Raw genomic sequence first — 17,850 nt, 5'->3', positions numbered from 1 at the left:
AAGTGCTTTAAATTCAGGCCGAACATTTTGTATTTTATGCTACAGGCAACAGGAATCACTGAAGGTCTGTGAATAGAATATGACATGGTCAGAAGTATGTTTCAGGAATATCAATTTGGCAGCTGTGGGAAAGGTGGATTGAAGAGGGGGAAAACTGGAAGCAAGGAGACCAATTAGGAAGACAGTACAGCAGTCCAGGCAAGAGGTGATAAGTACATGAATAAAGGTAGAGACTGTGAGTAAAGAAAAGGGAACAGATACTAAAGAACTGACAGGATTTAGCAACTGATTGGACTGGAGGTAGGGAAGTGAGAGGTGGGAAGAATCAAGGATGTCACCAAGGTTATGATCCTGGGTGATTGGCAGGAAGATAGTGTCCTCAAGTGAAATGGGGAAGTTGGGAGGAGGGAGGAGTTTGGAGCAAAATGTAATATGATCAGTTTTGGATATGTTGGATTTGAGGTGCCTATAAGACATTCAGATGAAGATCTTAAGGACTAGAGTTCAAGGGAGAGGTTAGGACTGAATGTGTAGATTTGGAGATCATCAACATGGAAAAGGGATGGGATTATTGTTGTTCTTAATAATTAATATTATTAATGATAATAACATTAATAACAATAGTGTTAATGAATTACAATATAATGTAATATAACAATTAATATATTATCACATAATATGATATACTATTCTATTAAAATAATTATAATTAATAATAATAGCTAATATTTATATAGCACTTACTATGTGCCAGGCACTGTACAAAGTGTTTTACAATTATTATCTCATTTGATCCTCATTTGACAGCAAACCTGCAAAGGGAATCATACATAGTTAATGAGAGTGAAGGATGAAACAGAAAAATCCAAAGAGAGCAGTTCACATGAGCCCAATTTAATCTGTGACTCAAATAATCTTCACTGGTAAAGACTGATTAAATAATGTCCCATGCCTAAGTGAAGAGCTAGAATTAGAAAGAACTTGGAAGAAGAACTTCTGTCTTCTGGCTCTGAAAATGAGAACATGGTTTTGACTCTCTGGTTCTTGAAGAAAGAGAAAGACCTTGGAAAGAGGTCAACATGTAGAGATGATAGCGCCAGTACCTTGATCATATAAGATTCTTGAGAGTTTCTAGGAGGAAGTGATGGCTGACAGTGTCAAAAGTCATAAAGAAGTAAAGTAGAAAAAGATCAAGGTGGGGGGGAGGGAGAAGATCATTGCATTTAGCAGTTAAGAGATTGTTGTAATTGCTTAGAGGGAATAGCTTCAGTTAAGTGGTAGGATAAGAAGCTAAATTACAAGACAAGGAGGTAATATGGTATAATTAAAAGGGCACTGAATTTAGGTCTAGAAAACTTGTGTTCAAATCCCAATTCTTCCACTTTATTACTTGTTTATTCTTAATTTTCTAAAAGGTTCAATGACATCACAGGTGTTACCTTGATTTGGCACATTAATTGGATTTAAGTGAAACAGAATTGCACAAAGTCATCAACTTCATTCTCTCCCTTCTAGAGTTAACAAATTCTAGTAGCAAGACAAAAGTCAAGGTGACTGGAGATGACCCAGTAATTGCTCAAGGTCATAGTAGTACAAAGTGGTGTTAATCCTCCTGATCATTCCAGCAATTTAATTACTTTTTCTGGGTCTCAGTTTCTCCTTCTACAAAATTTATGTTCCATGATTATGGAGGAAAGAAAAGAAGACTCCATGCTCTTCCCATGCAATCTACAGGTGTCAAAATTCTTTTCTGTGCCAAATATGATAGATCATGCCTTTTAACAGACCAAAACTATCCTTATATTATATATACTGGATGTTAGAAGCATTTAAAAATAAAATAAAAACACATGGAGCCCCAAAGTTCAGTAATATAAAACTGATTTTTTAAAGGGTCATTCTCAGCAGTAGAACTCTCAATATTAAAAGACCATCAGATACAGAAATCTCAAAAGCAGAAAACAAGTAGGTCTGGAAGACAAGGCCAAGACTAAAAGGTGAGAATCCCAGAACAAAAACCCTTTCAACAATACAATTCAATTGTCTGCACTTTCCTTTAACTTCAAAAATAGATCATCATTTCAACCAGTGTCTACTTTCCAAGTGTCAATCATAGCCCTTCTGCACCTTTGTTACCTATTAATAACTATTAGTCACTAATCTTAATAATTAAAGTAATCTTTTGGTAATTTTTCTGAGTAATTTGGCAAAAAAGGAAAAAAATTATCACTTAGTAATCAATTGGTGATGAATCTATTCAAACTTAGCTAGTCTACCAATGAATCAACAAGCTGATGCTGGTTGTAAGCATTAATTATGTAATATCCTAAGTATTAAGTAAGCACATACTTTGTGCTACAGTGCTTATTCAAATCCAATTCACTTGCAGATCAAGATATCCCCCTCCTGATGTCATTGGTCTTCTTTGAGCATGAAGGACCCCCACTACCAGTAAGGCCAAAGCAATATAAATATAAAGAATAAAACTATTCTCACTCTCAGGGAGCTTCCGTTATAACAGGGAGGCATACATAAATTGTGTATTATTAAAGTTTAAAATTGCAGTAGGCTTTTGGGACATCCTGCCTAAGAATACAGAATAAAAACAAGAGAATAAAATTACATAGAATAAAACAAATAAAAATGGAATAGAATAAAAACAAATAAATGCAATACAAGGTAGTCTGGGAAGGAGAGGTAATTGGGGACCTTAGGAAAGTTTTCATAATAAAGGTTCTTGAGCTGTATCTGGAAGGAAAAAGAAGGATTATTTAGGAAGTGAAGATAAGGAGGAAATATATTCTAGGAAAGAAAGACAACCACAGTGAGAAAGGCTCTGGATGAAAGATTTAGTGCCATGTGTGAATAGTAGACAAAAGGCCAGTTTGGGAAAAGTATGGGAAGAAAAATAATGAGGCTGGAAGGAAAAGTTGGGACCAGCTTGCCAAGGGCTTTAAAAACTAAACAAAGGTGTTTATATTTTATCCTAGTGCGGAGATTCTAAACATTTTTTGTCTCATGAGCCCTCTTTGTCAGTTTTCTAAAATCTATCGACTTCTCAAAACAAACGCTTTAAATGCATTAAATTAACAAAATCAATACAACAAAGCTAATAATGAAATAAAATACAACAAACTAATCATCTTATCTTCTTTAATTCTTCTTTAAAACAAGTTCACAGATTCCAGGTTAAGAATTTTTGTGACTTTAGATATAATAAGAGGCTATCAAGGATTAATGAGTAGGTTCTGCTCCTCAGAATGTAGACATGGGTTTATTGTGAGGTTCATACCCCAAATATCTCTGTGACTAAGGGCTGGCAGAGCCTGGGCTCCAATGGATCAGCTTTGGAGAACTTGTGGTCATCTCCATTCCATATCATAACATCCAGGTGTTGTGAAGGTAAGATAAAGAAAGGCTACAAAGGGCAATGAAAGCTACTTTGGGCTTGGAGCAACCAGTCGCAGGCTCAAATTCTGGTTCTTCTGATGCCTTACTAGGTAGATGATAGTACAGGTGTGACTATTTCTCTATGACTAATTTCTCAGTGATGAAATAATGATGAATAATATGGGAGAAAAAAATTGAACACAATATTTTGTAAAGACATATGTTGAAAATTATCACTGCATATATTTGAAAAATAAAACACTATTAATTAATTAATTAATGTTAAAAGAATAATAGTTCTTCCCAATCATAAGATATAAGCTTTATCAAGGTGAATTATCAACATTATCGCCATCACTTCTCATCATTATCATCATCAATAGTAGCTCAGAATCAGAAAAGAAATCAAAAACATATTGGCCTGAGGGGGACATGTGAGAGAAGGAAAGGTGCTTCTACCACTTTTGCCTTGATGATTACAGAGGGAAAAGGGGCGAAAAAAGGAAGGTTTCTTCAACTGATCAGAAATATAATATTCAAGAAGCAGTTATTATCTGCCCATTGTGTACCTAACACAGTCCTGAGGACAAGGGATAAAATTAAATACAAATAAATCAGTGCCTGACCTCTCCAGGTTTAATTTTTATTTCAAATCACACAGAAATGAGCTGGCATTTGTGATGAGTATTTTTTCCTCAACAGCTCCCACAAGATTTTTTTTCATATAGTAGCACCTTTTTTCTTCTAAACTTGGCTAGAATGTGGGATATGACCCACAATAATAATTACTACAGCAAAGAATGTCACAATTTACGAGTGGGCTGAGATTCAAGATAAAATAGAAAGATGTAGTTACCAACACACAAATATATCATATATTAAATCTGTTTCTTATGGCTGCAAAATTATCTGGCAGACCCTCCGTCATAGGATCATGGATGGAAAAGCTACAAGACTTCAGAGCTATTTACACATAAGGAAACTGAGATCCAGGGAGGTGAAGCAATATATGTAGAGAATTACAAAGGGGGGAATCATATTGAACTAGTAGGATTTGAACCCAGGTTCTTTGACATCAGAGCCAGTACTCATTTGAATACTAATTAACTATCTGCCTGCTCCTTTTCCCTTCCATATCCAGAAAAAAAAAAAATGGTAACCAGCGAGAGGACAGACAGGACACTAGCAGATTACAAGGAGTTCACTTGAAAGGTGGTTGAAAGGTACTTTCTACGATTTGAGTAGTTTTTAAAAGTTTGTTTTTTATAGTTACCTTAGCAAAATTATATTTTTATTTTGTAGTGCTGTGTGTTCATATTTTCAGTTTTACTACATAGTATAGATCTTCTTTTCCACTCATCATATTTATTATGTGTGCAAATGACTGAGGAAAAGAGAGAGAAAAACTCAACTCCCCTCAGAATTTTGCTTTTGATCCATAGGGAGCTAACATTTATCATGATTAATTTTTTTAAAAGAAATGAACATTTCTTTGTCAGGTAGAAGCTTTTAGTCATCCTGACATGAGACTTTCATATAGCAAAAATATTACTAATTCTATTTTGCCTCTAAAGTGCATTTGTTATCAATATGCACTTAAACGGGTGATCAAGAGTTGGTGGGAGAGACACCTGCTCTGCATTCTTATCTGTTTAATACCTTAGGGATACATCACTTAATAATTTAGTGCTAAACCATTTAGCATTTTAGCCCATCATCTCTTATATTACACATAGGATTTCAGTAATGTCTGATAAAATTATGTGTTAGCTGCCTTATGTGTGTGTAAAACTTAATAAGTCTTCTTTCCCCCCTCAAGTTTAATAACTGATTTCTTACATTTATGGATGTGAAATTTTATTGCTCATGGATATAGTTTGAACCTAAATCTTCATATCTTATAAATTGATTTTTAGTTTCCTTTTTGACCTTATGAATTTCAATCAGACATTGACCTCTTGTTACTCATGAATCTGACTGATTTAATGCCTTATAACAATAATACGGTAGAAAAGCATTATCATAAGAGCCCACAGGGTTTGCTGAAACCCATAACTAGATCTTGGAGGCCTTGAGCAATAATAATTCTTGACCCAAGACTATTTTCTAATGCCTTTATCCCTTACCATTCTAGAGTAGCCAATCCTTGTTTGAACACAGCCAAGAAAAGCAATGGGAGCAGAGCCTCTCATGGGGGAAGGGGCTCAAATTTTATATGGATATAATGGCGTGTGGGTTAGTAATGCGAAGCACATAAAAGGCTAATTTTAATCTCAATTTCATCGTGTTTAGAAAAGGAAAGGAAATAACACAGAAAGGCTGTCTTTTGTGGGAAAAATAGGTATTTTAAGTATTTTAGCACCATAAAAAATGAAAAATTATTATTAATTGTCTTTACAGACTGTATTGTTACTCCTCAGTCTATTATTGTGACTATTCATTCTATAGTCTAAATGGAAGAGTTGAAGGATTGCTCCTTTGTTTGCTGGTCTGTGCTAATTTAATTTAATTGGTTTACTGAATAACTGGGTGTTGATGTTCATTATTCCTTATTAAGGAAGACTCTTAAAGAGAAAACAAAAGCAGTTCTCTTTTTTCCCCCTTTTTTATGAATGCAGGGGCGGACTCTGAATTGAAAAGTGATCAACATCTCTCTAAACATAAACAATTTAATTTGGGGGCTGCTCAAGTGTTTCCCCCAGTGATTGAGCCTCCCTTAAAATCAAAAGATCTAATAATAATAATTCACATTTACATTGTACTTAAAGGAATACAAAAGACTCTTTCTGCAATATCCACTCTAACCCAACAATCATTTATTTAGCATCTATTCTGAGCAAGACAGGGCAGCTAGGTGGCATAGTGAAAAGATCACTGGATTTAGAATTGGGAAGACTCATCTTCACAGGTTCAAGTGTGGCCCCAGACATTGTGTGATCCTGGGTAAGCCACTTAACTTTGCTTGCCTCAGTCTCTAATCTACAAAATGGGCTAGAAAAGGAAATGGCAAACTACTCCAATATCTTTGTCAAGAAAATTGCAAATGAAACGTTTGTGGCAGCCTTTTTTGTATTAACAAGAAACTGGAAACTGAGTAGATGTCCCTCAGTTGGAGAATGGCTGAATAAATTGTGGTATATGAATGCTATGGAATACTATTGTTCTGTAAGAAATGATCAGCAGGATGATTTCAGAAAGTCCTGAAGAGACATACATGAACTGATGCTGAGTGAAATGACCAGAACCAGATCATTATACACGGCAACAAAAAGACTGTATGATGATCAATTCTGATGGACATGGCTCTTTTCAATAATGACGTGATTCAGGTCAGTTCTTGTGATGAAGAGCGCCATCTGCACCTAGAGAGAGGAACGTGGGAACTGAGTGTGGATCACAACATAGTATTTTCACTCTGTTTCTTGTTGCTTGCATTTTATTTTCGTTCTCATTTTTTTCCCTTTTTGATCTGATTTTTCTGATGCAACATGATATTTGTGAAAATATGTATAAAAGAATTGCAAGTGCTTAACATATATTGGACTACTTTCTATCAAAGAGAGGAGGTGAGAGAAAGGGAAGGAAAAAATTTGGAATACAAGATTTTTCAAAGGTAAATGTTGAAAATTATCCATGCATATGTTTTCAAAATAGAAATCTTTAATAAAAAAAAAAAGAAAATTTCAAGTGGAGTCACAAAAAAAAAAAAAAAGGACAATAAAAAGGGACTATAAAGATAAAACAAATTAGCAAATAAAAACCAGCTCCCGCCCTTACAGAATTTACAATCTAACTTCCTTGGAAGGTAGATTGTACAAATATTTTTGCCCTCCCATTTTAAAAATGAGAACATTAAGACTCAGAAGAGTTCCATGACTTCTAAAAGGTGAAACAATTACTATTGGTGTTGAAGCTGGAATTCAAGCCTTGGATTCAAGGTCATCTGATTCCAGGTAAAATTTTCTATTCAGTTGAGATCTTTTCAAAAGGAATGCCTGAAAGCTTTTTATTTGTTTTACCAATGAGATGGTTCATATTTTCTTGTATTTCTTCCATTTTTTAAAATTTTGTTTTATCATTTCTTGTTATCTCATGGAATACTTAGCTTCTATTTGCCCAATTCTAATTTTTAAGGAATTATTTTCTTCAGTGAGTTTTTACACCTCTTTTTTCTATTTGGTCAATTCTGATCTTTTAGGTATTGTTCTCTTCGGCATTTTTTATGCCTCTTTAATAAAACTGCTCATTCTCTTTTCATAATTTTCTCATTTCCTTTCCCAGATCTCCTTTTGCCTTCCTAATTTGTAATTTGTTTTTTTTTTTTAATCCTTTTTAGCTCTTCTAGTAAATCCCATTGGACTTGTATCCAAATGACATTTTTTCCTCTGAGTCTTTCATTGTAGCTATTTTTTTCATTTCATCTTCTGAGTTTTTATCTTGATCTTCCTCTTCACTATGGTAGTTTTATAGTCAGATTCTTTGTAATCTGACTTGCTTATTTCTCCCAACTATTTCTTGACTTTTAACCTTATGCAGAGGACTGCCCCAAACTTCTTTGTGCTATAGGACTTCCAAAGGAAGAAAGAATCTATTCTAGCTGTGGACATAAAGAAGATATAAAAGTAGATAAAATATATAAATTGGGTCTTGAAAGATGGCCTTTATCTGAGAGACATTTAGAAGTAGAATGTTCTTGGCATAAGGCAACACATAAGCAGAGGAACAAGGAAAGAAAACAGATCATTTAGGGGAATAAGTATGGCTGTGATAGAATGTGTTACAACTATGTACCAGGCACCATGTTAAGCACTTTACAATTATCATCTCACTGTTTTTCACAATAATTCTGAAAGGTACTATTATTATAGCACCTAGAAGGTGCTGCTATTATCACATTTTATATATAAGAAAACTGAGGCAAACAGAGATTTAGGGTGACTTTCCCAGGGTCACAGAGCTAGAGTGTTGAAGGCCAGGTTTGAACTCAAGTCTTCCTGATCTTAAGCCTGGTGTGCTATCCACTGCACCACCTAGAAGCTAGAAAGTGCTTCATAAATTGTAAAACATTATTCAAATGTTAATAAATTACTATTATTGCCATAATATAAAACAAAAACAAAATTAATATATTATGTAATATATTTAACATGTAATTATCACAGAGCAAAATTGATATATATAAAACTATAATAATATAGTGAAATTTCACAATTAAAATTCTCCCATAGAACCAGTGTTCTAGAGGAAACCATTTGAGAGGTTCTATGATGCAAACTCAGGCTATAATGCCAATATACAATTGACATAATGCTCTGATTCGGAAGATGAAGTACCTTGTGTGAAGAACAGAGAAAAAGCTGATAAGAAGGAAAAGTTCCCTCAACTGGATATCTTTAGATAATTAATAAAGAAGTGACAGAAAAGTTTCCTTAAGGAATGAGTGAGAGAGACAAAGTATAATCACCACAAAAACAAAAGTAATTATTTTGTTAAAAAATGTTGTATTTGAATGGTTTTTTAATTGCTTATTTTAGGGTTCATTTTATTGATTTATATGAATGTTACTGTCAGCTGAGATTGCTTATTGTCAATAATAAAACTTTTTAAAAAATATTAATGATAAAACAAACAGTATCAAGAAATTGGTACCTTTAGTGAGATGGGAATGCACTCATATATCTCTTTTATAAAAAGTCTTAGGCCCCAGAAAAGCCAAGCAGGTCCATTTTGAATGGTCCACTTCCTCTTTGAGTCCTCTTTGTGATGTTTTTGGCAGCCTCCAGCCTCCTTCTCAAAAGGCAGCCAGTACTCTCAGATCACCCTAGTCTTCCTAGAAAAAAGGAAAACTATCTGACTAAATTAAGGCATGCTATGGTATTGATGATATTTTAACTCTCCTAGGGGCTCCTTCATTTTTTAAGTACCTGGAGAAGACAATGCTTAACACAAAGGAATAATAATAATAGCTCATATTTATGGAGGCATTGTCTCCAGAAGGCCCCTGTTAAAATGTGCATATGCCACCTGAAAATGAAACACATTTACCCCTAACCATCATTAACATAGCAGCATGGATTAGTTTATCTTCACAGTTTACAAAGTGCTTTCCTTACCACCCTGAGTTACAAATATTAATTTCCCCATTTTATAGATTTTATAAGGCTAGTGGAAGACTATTTTAGGGTGGTGAAAGCAATGAAGGAAATAAGAAAAGAAACTGGTCGGTAATGAAGTGAATGGAGCACCAGGCCTGGAGGCAAAGATCTGAGTTCAAATGTAGTGCCAGACAGTTGTGTGAACCTGGACAAGTCACTAAACCCCTGAATATTTTAGTTTTCTTCACTACAAAATGAGATTTATAATAATACCTACCTCATGAGGGTGTTGGAAAGATCAAATGAAATATTTGTAAAATGCTTAGCAGAATGTGTAGCACATTTCAGTGCTTACTAAATGCTTGCTCCATCCCTCTTCCCTGGTAAAAAAAAAAAAAAAAAAAAAAAAGACTTTAGGGCAAAGAACTTTTTCCTATACCCTTCAAATCATATTTTACTGGTAATTACCTACAGACATGATAAACACAAGTAGGGAAACATCCTGAGTAATATTTCTAAACTACAGTCCAAACTCCTTCATGTAAACATACTAGTGGGTCAATGATATCACATATGAATTTTGCACATGGTTCCATATAATTTTTCTGTGTAATTTCAAACTCATAAACTAATTAAATTTGTTGTGAATTTACTACTGGTGAATAAAAAAATTCATCCATTTATGTCTCAATGAGGCATGTTCAGTTAAAGTTACATTTTTACATACTGTATATAAAAATGGTTTGAAGATATTAAAAATTAAAATTTAGTGAAAATAGAACCTCATAGATGGCAGCACCTTGGGTGAGTATTGGGGAAGGAGTTCCCAGACTATGAGTCAACAGGCCCAGAACAACAGAAAATATTCTGGATCAGATAAAAGATCTGGTTCAACAATGCAGACAAAATTAGAAGGGAAGCAGAAAAGTGGGGGAAAATTTTTACATTCAAGGGTTCTGATAAAGGGCTCATTTCTAAAATATAGAGAGAACTGATTCTAATTTATAAAAATATAAGCCATTCTTCAATTCATAAATGATCAAAGGATATGAACAATTTTCAGATGAAGAAATTGAAATTTTTAGTCATATGAAAAAAAAATCCTCTAAATCACTATTGACCAAAGAAATGCAAATTAAAACAACTCTGAGGAACCATTACACACCTCTCAGATTGGCTAGGATGACAGGAAAAGATAATGATGTATGTTGGAAAAGATGTGGGAAAATTGGGACACTAATACATTGTTGGTGGAATTGTGAATTGATCTAACCATTCTGGAGAGCAATAATAGTTCTAAAACTATGCCCAAAAGGCTATCAAACTGTGCATACTCTTTTATCCAGCAGTATCTCTACTGGGCCTTTATCCCAAATAGATCATAAAAAAGAGAAAAGGATCTACATGTACAAAAATGTTGGTAGCACCTCTTTTTGTAATGGCAAGAAACTGGAAACTGAGCAGCTGACCAATTGGGGAATGACTGAATAAGTTATGGTATATGAATGTCATGGAATATTATTGTCCTATAAGAAATCATCAGCAGGGTGATTTCAGAAAGGCCTGGAGAGACTTACATGAACTGATGCTGGTGAAGTGAGCACAACCAGGAGATCATTGTACATAGCAACAATAAGATTATGTGATGATGAACTCTGATGGACATGGCTCTTTTCAGCAATGAGGTAATTCAGGACAATTTGAATAGACATTAAAGAGCTATCTGTTCAGAGAAAGGATTGTAAGGATTGAATAGGGATCACAACATGGGATTTTCATCTTTTTTGTTGCTGTTTACTTACTTTTTGTGCTCTTTCTCATTTTTTTTCTTTTTGATCTAATTTTTCTTGTGCAGCATAATAAATGTGAAAATATGTGTTTAAGAACTGCATATGTTTAACATATAATGGATTATTTGCTGTCTAGCTAGGGGAGGAGTAGGGAGAAGGAAGGGAGAAAAATTTGGAACACAAGTCTTTGCAAGGGTGAATGTTGAAAACTATCTGCATGTATTTTGAAAATAAAAAGCTATTATTTAAATAAATAAATAAAAAGGGAAAAAAGACCCGGTTTAATCAGGAAACTAAGAAAACAGAATTAAGGAATAATGAATGATAAAGACAAAATGAGGGAAAACAAACCAGTTTTAGACCTTCAAAACTCTCAAAGTAATATGTATTATATAGGTCTGAGAGATAAGAGTCAAAGTCATAGCAATGCCAAGTTTCTTTTTGGATGGCCTAAATTATAAGATGGCACCATAGTACAAAATGGTTGTAAAGATCCTGGGGGAAAAGAAAAAGAAAAATAGTTTTGTTCTCCAAGAATCTGAATGATTTTCTTTTTCTTTTTTTTTTTTTTTGGAAGCCCCATCCAGAAAAATACTTCAACTCAAAAATAGAAGACAAGCCTACCAGAAAGGAAGTTTGCTTAACTATTTGTGAATGTTCATATGAAACATCTACATTTTTTAATTGGCTGAATAAAAATTGTCCAATTTTTGATGTTTTGAAAGCTTCCTGATTCCATCTCTCAGAATCCTTGCCTTTTTTTCAAAGCTCAATTTATGAACTACTACTCTTAAATCAGACAGAAGCATTCTGTGATTTTTTTCAATTGTTTTCCTACTTCTGTTTTTCTTCTACTATACTCATTTGTGTAAATTATCTATCCCTGCTCCTAGAAAACAATAAGCTCTCTGAAATCAGACTCATTTGTTTTTGTCTTTTCAGATTTAGTAGTTCCTTATTAGGGTTCAAAGAATTAAATTTAATCTTCAGAAATAGTAGAATTCTATTGGTATTCCAAATGGTAGAATGCATCTATTCTGGATCCTCATCCACCAAAATTAACATTTGAAAGGTATATTATCTATATGTGGTACACAATTAGAGAAAAGACCCTAGATGAGCAATATGAAAATCTAAAAACCCTACTGTTCACTAACCATGATAATGTGAGGAAGTCATTTAACTTGAGAGCCACCATGATAAAGTATAAACACATTTGAAGTCAACAAATCAAGTTTATGTCCTTTCTCTGCCATTTATTAGCCGTGTGATATTGGGCAAATTGTTCAACCTCTTTGGACCTCAGTTTCTTCAACTGTAAGATGAGAAAGTTGGACTAGATGATCTCTGAGATCATCTCCAATTCTAAATCTGTAAAACTTTATTTCTATAACCCTCTATTATTCAATAGACTGTTTCATCATCTGTAAAATGGAAAAAATATGTCCTTGCTACCTTACCACATTGATCTTAATATGGAATGAGTTAAAGGACATAAATACTTAGATTGTTCAATGGATACATGATCTCATCAATTTGGAAGAGGCAACATCTTCTTTTTCTGTGTTATTCTTTGGTATGTCCTTCCATATATGTTCCTTGAAAGATTAACCCATTATGCAAGAAAAGAATTTTCCCCTATATCTTTTAATACTTCATAGTATCTGAATACTTGGCCTATTTGTTATTCATAGTCTTACTACATAAATAGTATGTCTCCTTTTATCATCATACATTTCTTTGAATATATATTTTAAGGAAAAACTTCTTAAATACAAGCTACTTCTTAAACATGAAGCAATGTTATCAACATGCTATATATTTACCATGAGTATCTTCATAGCCTTTTGGGTCAACCAAAATTTTGACTTTTTAGAACTCATAGGATTTTGGAATTCCACGATCCACTAAAATTATATTGTTGTCTAAAATATGGGGTTTTGTGTCAGGAAACAACTTAGAATAATCATAAGTGATATGCAATTGCCCAAATAATATTTAGCCTGCTTTTGTGCTTCTGTTCAATTCAAGGGCCAGATCACTATCCCCATGCAGTGCCTGCACAAAAGATAAGTATTAATGTATTAATTCAAATGTCTGTTCAATCACTGTTTCATAATTCTTTATCCATTTGTGTTTTTTTTTTCCTGTGCAGATTGCTAATCCACTCTTTTGAGTGGCTATGAATCTCATTGAATAGTATATTATAGTTTGATAAGTTCAGCAAAATGCAATATACAAACAAAAATGTCTGGGAAATCTGACCATCTATGTGAGTGATAGATCATTAAAATATATACACCATGAAGGCAAAGTTTGTTTAGTTTTTTAACCCATGTCAAATGACTTATATTTATTAGAATTTTCCTAACAAAGTTTCTTTGCCCCAAATCCCAGGATAGAGTAGATCAAGGTTCCTTCTCCTCCCTCCCTCAATACAGATTTTTTTAGCTTTTCTTAAAAGTAGACAAAGCTTTCCCCAGAATCTGAGTGGCCCAGGCTTCCCTAGCATTGCTTCCTGGTCACATAAAGGCAGAAAAAAATCACAGACACAGACATTTGGTGCCCTTCTTACCTAGTCGATTTCTGAATAAACTTGAAGATTCAGAATTCTCTCTTTTTTTTTTTAAATTGTTTCTGAATTAGTTATCTTTTTTTTTAATAGCCTTTTATTTACAGGATATATACATGGGTAACTTTACAGCATTAACAATTGCCAAACCTCTTGTTCCAATTTTTCACCTCTTACCCCCCCACCCCCTCCCCTAGATGGCAGGATGACTAGTAGATGTTAAATATATTAAAATATAAATTAGATACACAATAAGTATACCTGACCAAAATGTTATTTTGCTGTACAAAAAGAATCAGACTCTGAAATATTGTACAATTAGCCTGTGAAGGAAATCAAAAATGCAGGTGTGCATAAATATAGGGATTGGGAATTCAATGTAATGGTTTTTAGTCATCTACCAGAGTTCTTTTTCTGGGCATAGCTAGTTCAGTTCATTACTGCTCCATTAGAAATGATTTGGTTGATCTCATTGCTGAGGATGGCCTGGTCCATCAGAACTGGTCATCATATAGTATTGTTGTTGAAGTATATAATGATCTCCTGGTCCTGCTCATTTCACTCAGCATCAGTTCATGTAAGTCTCTCCAGGCCTTTCTGAAATTATCCTGTTGGTCATTTCTTACAGAACAGTAATATTCCATAATTTTCATATACCACAATTTATTCAGCCATTCTCCAACTGATGGACATCCATTCAGTTTCCAGTTTTAGCCACTACAAAAGGGCTGCCACAAACATTCGTGCACATACAGGTCCCTTTCCTTCTTTATAATCTCTTTGGGATATAATCCCAGTAGTAACACTGCTGGATCAAAGGGTATGCACAGTTTGATAACTTTTGAGCATAGTTCCAAACTACTCTCCAAAATGGTTGGATTCATTCACAACTCCACCAACAATGCATCAATGTCCCAGTTTTCCCGCATCCCCTCCAACAATCATCATTATTTTTTCCTGTCATCTTAGCCAATCTGACAGGTGTGTAGTGGTATCTTAGAGTTGTCTTAATTTGCATTTCTCTGATTAATAATGACTTGGAGCATCTTTTCATATGACTAGAAATAGTTTCAATTTCTTCATCTGAGAATTGTCTGTTCATATCCTTTGACTATTTTTCAATTGGAGAATGGCTTGATTTTTTATAAATTAGAGTTAATTCTCTATATATTTTGGAAATGAGGCCTTTATCAGAACCTTTGACTGTAAAAATATTTTCCCAGTTTATTGCTTCCCTTCTAATCTTGTCTGCATTAGTTTTGTTTGTACAAAAACTTTTCAGTTTGGGTATAATCGAAATTTTCTATTTTGTGATCAGTAATGATCTCTAGTTCTGCTTTGGTCATAAAGACCTTCCCCTTCCACAGGTCTGAGAGGTAAATTATCCTATTTTCCTCTAATTTATTAATAATTTCATTCTTTATGCTTAGGTCATGAACCCATTTTGACCTTATCTTGGTGTACGGTGTTAAGTATGGATCAATCCCTAGTTTCTGCCATATTAGTTTCCAATTTTCCCAGCAATTTTTATCAAACAGTAAGTTCTTATCCCAAAAGCTGGGATCTTTGGGTTTGTCAAAGACTAGGTTGCTATATTTGTTGACTGTTTTATCCCTTGAACCTAATCTATTCCACTGATCAACTAATCTATTCCTTAGCCAATACCAAATAGTTTTGGTAACTGCTGCTCTATAATATAATTTTCTTCAGGAAAAGAAAGGTCCCTGAAGGCAGAGAAATACTCTGAGAAGAAGCCAACTTGTAGAAGAGCTGGTATTTCAGTAATGACCCCTATCCTCCAGATAACAACTAAAGTCTTTGGCAATGCCCTCAATAGAAAGAAAGGTTTAAAAGAAGGGTGGATTTGAGGGGAAAATAATGAGTTCCATTTTGAAAATGATAATTTTGAGGTGCCTATAGTAATATATATAGTTCAAAATATACAATAAGTAGTTGCTGACCTTTACTAAAGTATATGGGAAAATTTATGGCTAGATATCTAGATGTAAGTCATCTACATAGAAATGATCATTAAATCCATGGGAGCTGATGAGGACACCAAGTGAGAGAGTGGATAGAGAAAACAAAAGAGCGTCCAGAACACAGTTTTAAGGTGAGTTAGGGACCATGGAATAGATGAAATAAGTAGACAGGTAGAAATAGAAGCAAATCAAAAGTGTCACCAGAATCCTTAGAAAAGAGAATATCTAACATAAGGGAATAATCAACAGCATCAAATGGTTCAGAACTCAAGAGGAATACAAGCTAGTGTCCTGGAACCAGCTCTAAAGGGCTCTCTAAGTTGTTAAATTTTTAATGTGAACTTTTACATCTTAAAAATCAGTATCTACTAGAAATTAGGGCTTAAGTTATTATTTTTATTTATAGTTGATTTCTACACTTAAGAAACTGAGGGAGAAAATATTAGTAATGCAGATTAAATGTAAAAGAGCTTTGACTATTCTGGAAATGTTTTACATGATTACACATGTATAACCTATATTGAATTGCTTGCATTCTCAGGATGGGGGGAATGGGAAGGGAGAACCGAAGAGAATCTGGAATTCAAAATTTTTTAAATGAATGTTAAATTTTTTGCATGTAGCTGGGGGGGGGAATTAAATATTAAATTAATTTTTAAAATATTTTAAGTGTATTGGGAAATACACAAATGTAACTGGGAAAATGTTAATTATTCATGGATAAGCCAAGCCAATATAATAAAAATTACAATTCTTTCTAAATTAACTTATTTATTCATTGGCATATCAATCAAACTACCAAAGAATTATTTTATATAGCAAGAAAAAATAATAATCCAATGCATTTGGAAGTAAAGATCAAGAATATCAAGAGAATCAATGGAAAAAATGTGTAGAAAGGTAAATTAACGGTACCTATACTACTGCATACTATATTACAAAGCAGTAATCATCAGAACAATTTGGCACTGAAAAAAATAAAGCACTAGATCAGGAAAATAAGGTAAGTACCCAATACACAGTAAATAAGTGACCATGGAAATCTATTGTTTGAGAAAACCAAAGATTCAAGTCTTAGGAGAAAAAACCTACCATTTGACAGAAACTCTTGAGAACTGATCAAAAGTACAAACATCCAGAAAATGGAGGTTAAAGAAACAAGTATCTCTTTAAGAAAAAAAGGTAACCTCTTCCCTCAGAGACGGAGGCAAAAGAGGAGGCAATGAATGAAAATATAAAACAAAAATTCTAAAACTGTGGATTGCAACTCCACATGGGAAATCGGGAAAATCTTGCAACAATAAAAAGATTTCTGAATGCAATAACCAAAAATTAATTCAAAATCAAACACATAATGAATCCAAGGTATTTCTGGCAGCCCTCATCCACGTTGTATTACATGACTTCCCTTGCAGCCTTGGTTTTAACCACACAAATGCACACTTTGCACTGAAAATGCACTAATGCTATCAAAAGATTCAAAATGGGGTCATGTAAATATTTCTTGGGCAAAAAAGGGGCATGAGTTGAAAAAAGTTTAAAAGGCCCTGATATAGAAAAGTTTCGATCTATAGAGGAGGGAGGAAAGATGAAGCTCATGACAAATGCTTTCATTTTTTTTTTAACAAAAGAGAGAATGGTTTTTGTTAAGGAGGAGCCATTGGAGAATGGGGCAAAAGTATTAAGAGATTAGAGATTTTGATTAGTCAATGTGTAGAGTGTGATGCAAAGTCAACCAGGGAAGGACAAATGGATTATGATGCAATGATAAGGACTGGTTGAGATTAAATAACCTTAATTTGTAGTAGACTCAGGAGAAAATTTTTTTTTATTTGTTTTGTTTTTTGTTTTTACTTCACCCAGCAGCATTCAACAGCCTGGAAATAGAAGTGGAGAGAATGATCAGTGGTGAATGATTCACAGATGAGATATGGGAAGGAATTTGCATCATGGTAAATTGCAGGGAACTTGCATCATTCAGCTGGTTAGCTATAAAGGCAAGACTAAAGATAGGAAAGTTA

The 17,850-nt window shown here is 33.8% G+C and overlaps 1 long non-coding RNA gene across 1 annotated transcript; it reads right to left on the bottom strand.

The window, feature by feature from the left end:
• Positions 1–778: 778 nt before the first annotated feature.
• Positions 779–9,799, bottom strand: LOC116421516. Its single transcript, XR_004231904.1, has 3 exons — positions 9,763–9,799; positions 9,040–9,220; positions 779–812 (listed from the first exon to the last, which is right to left on the bottom strand). It is a non-coding gene; the product is annotated as an uncharacterized LOC116421516 (long non-coding RNA).
• Positions 9,800–17,850: the final 8,051 nt, after the last annotated feature.

This window comes from Sarcophilus harrisii, chromosome 2, assembly GCF_902635505.1.
Source record: "Sarcophilus harrisii chromosome 2, mSarHar1.11, whole genome shotgun sequence".
In the NCBI taxonomy this organism is placed as follows: Eukaryota; Metazoa; Chordata; class Mammalia; order Dasyuromorphia; family Dasyuridae; genus Sarcophilus; species Sarcophilus harrisii.
Note: the sequence above shows the minus strand (reverse complement) of the source record. Positions and strands in the feature narration are given on the sequence as shown.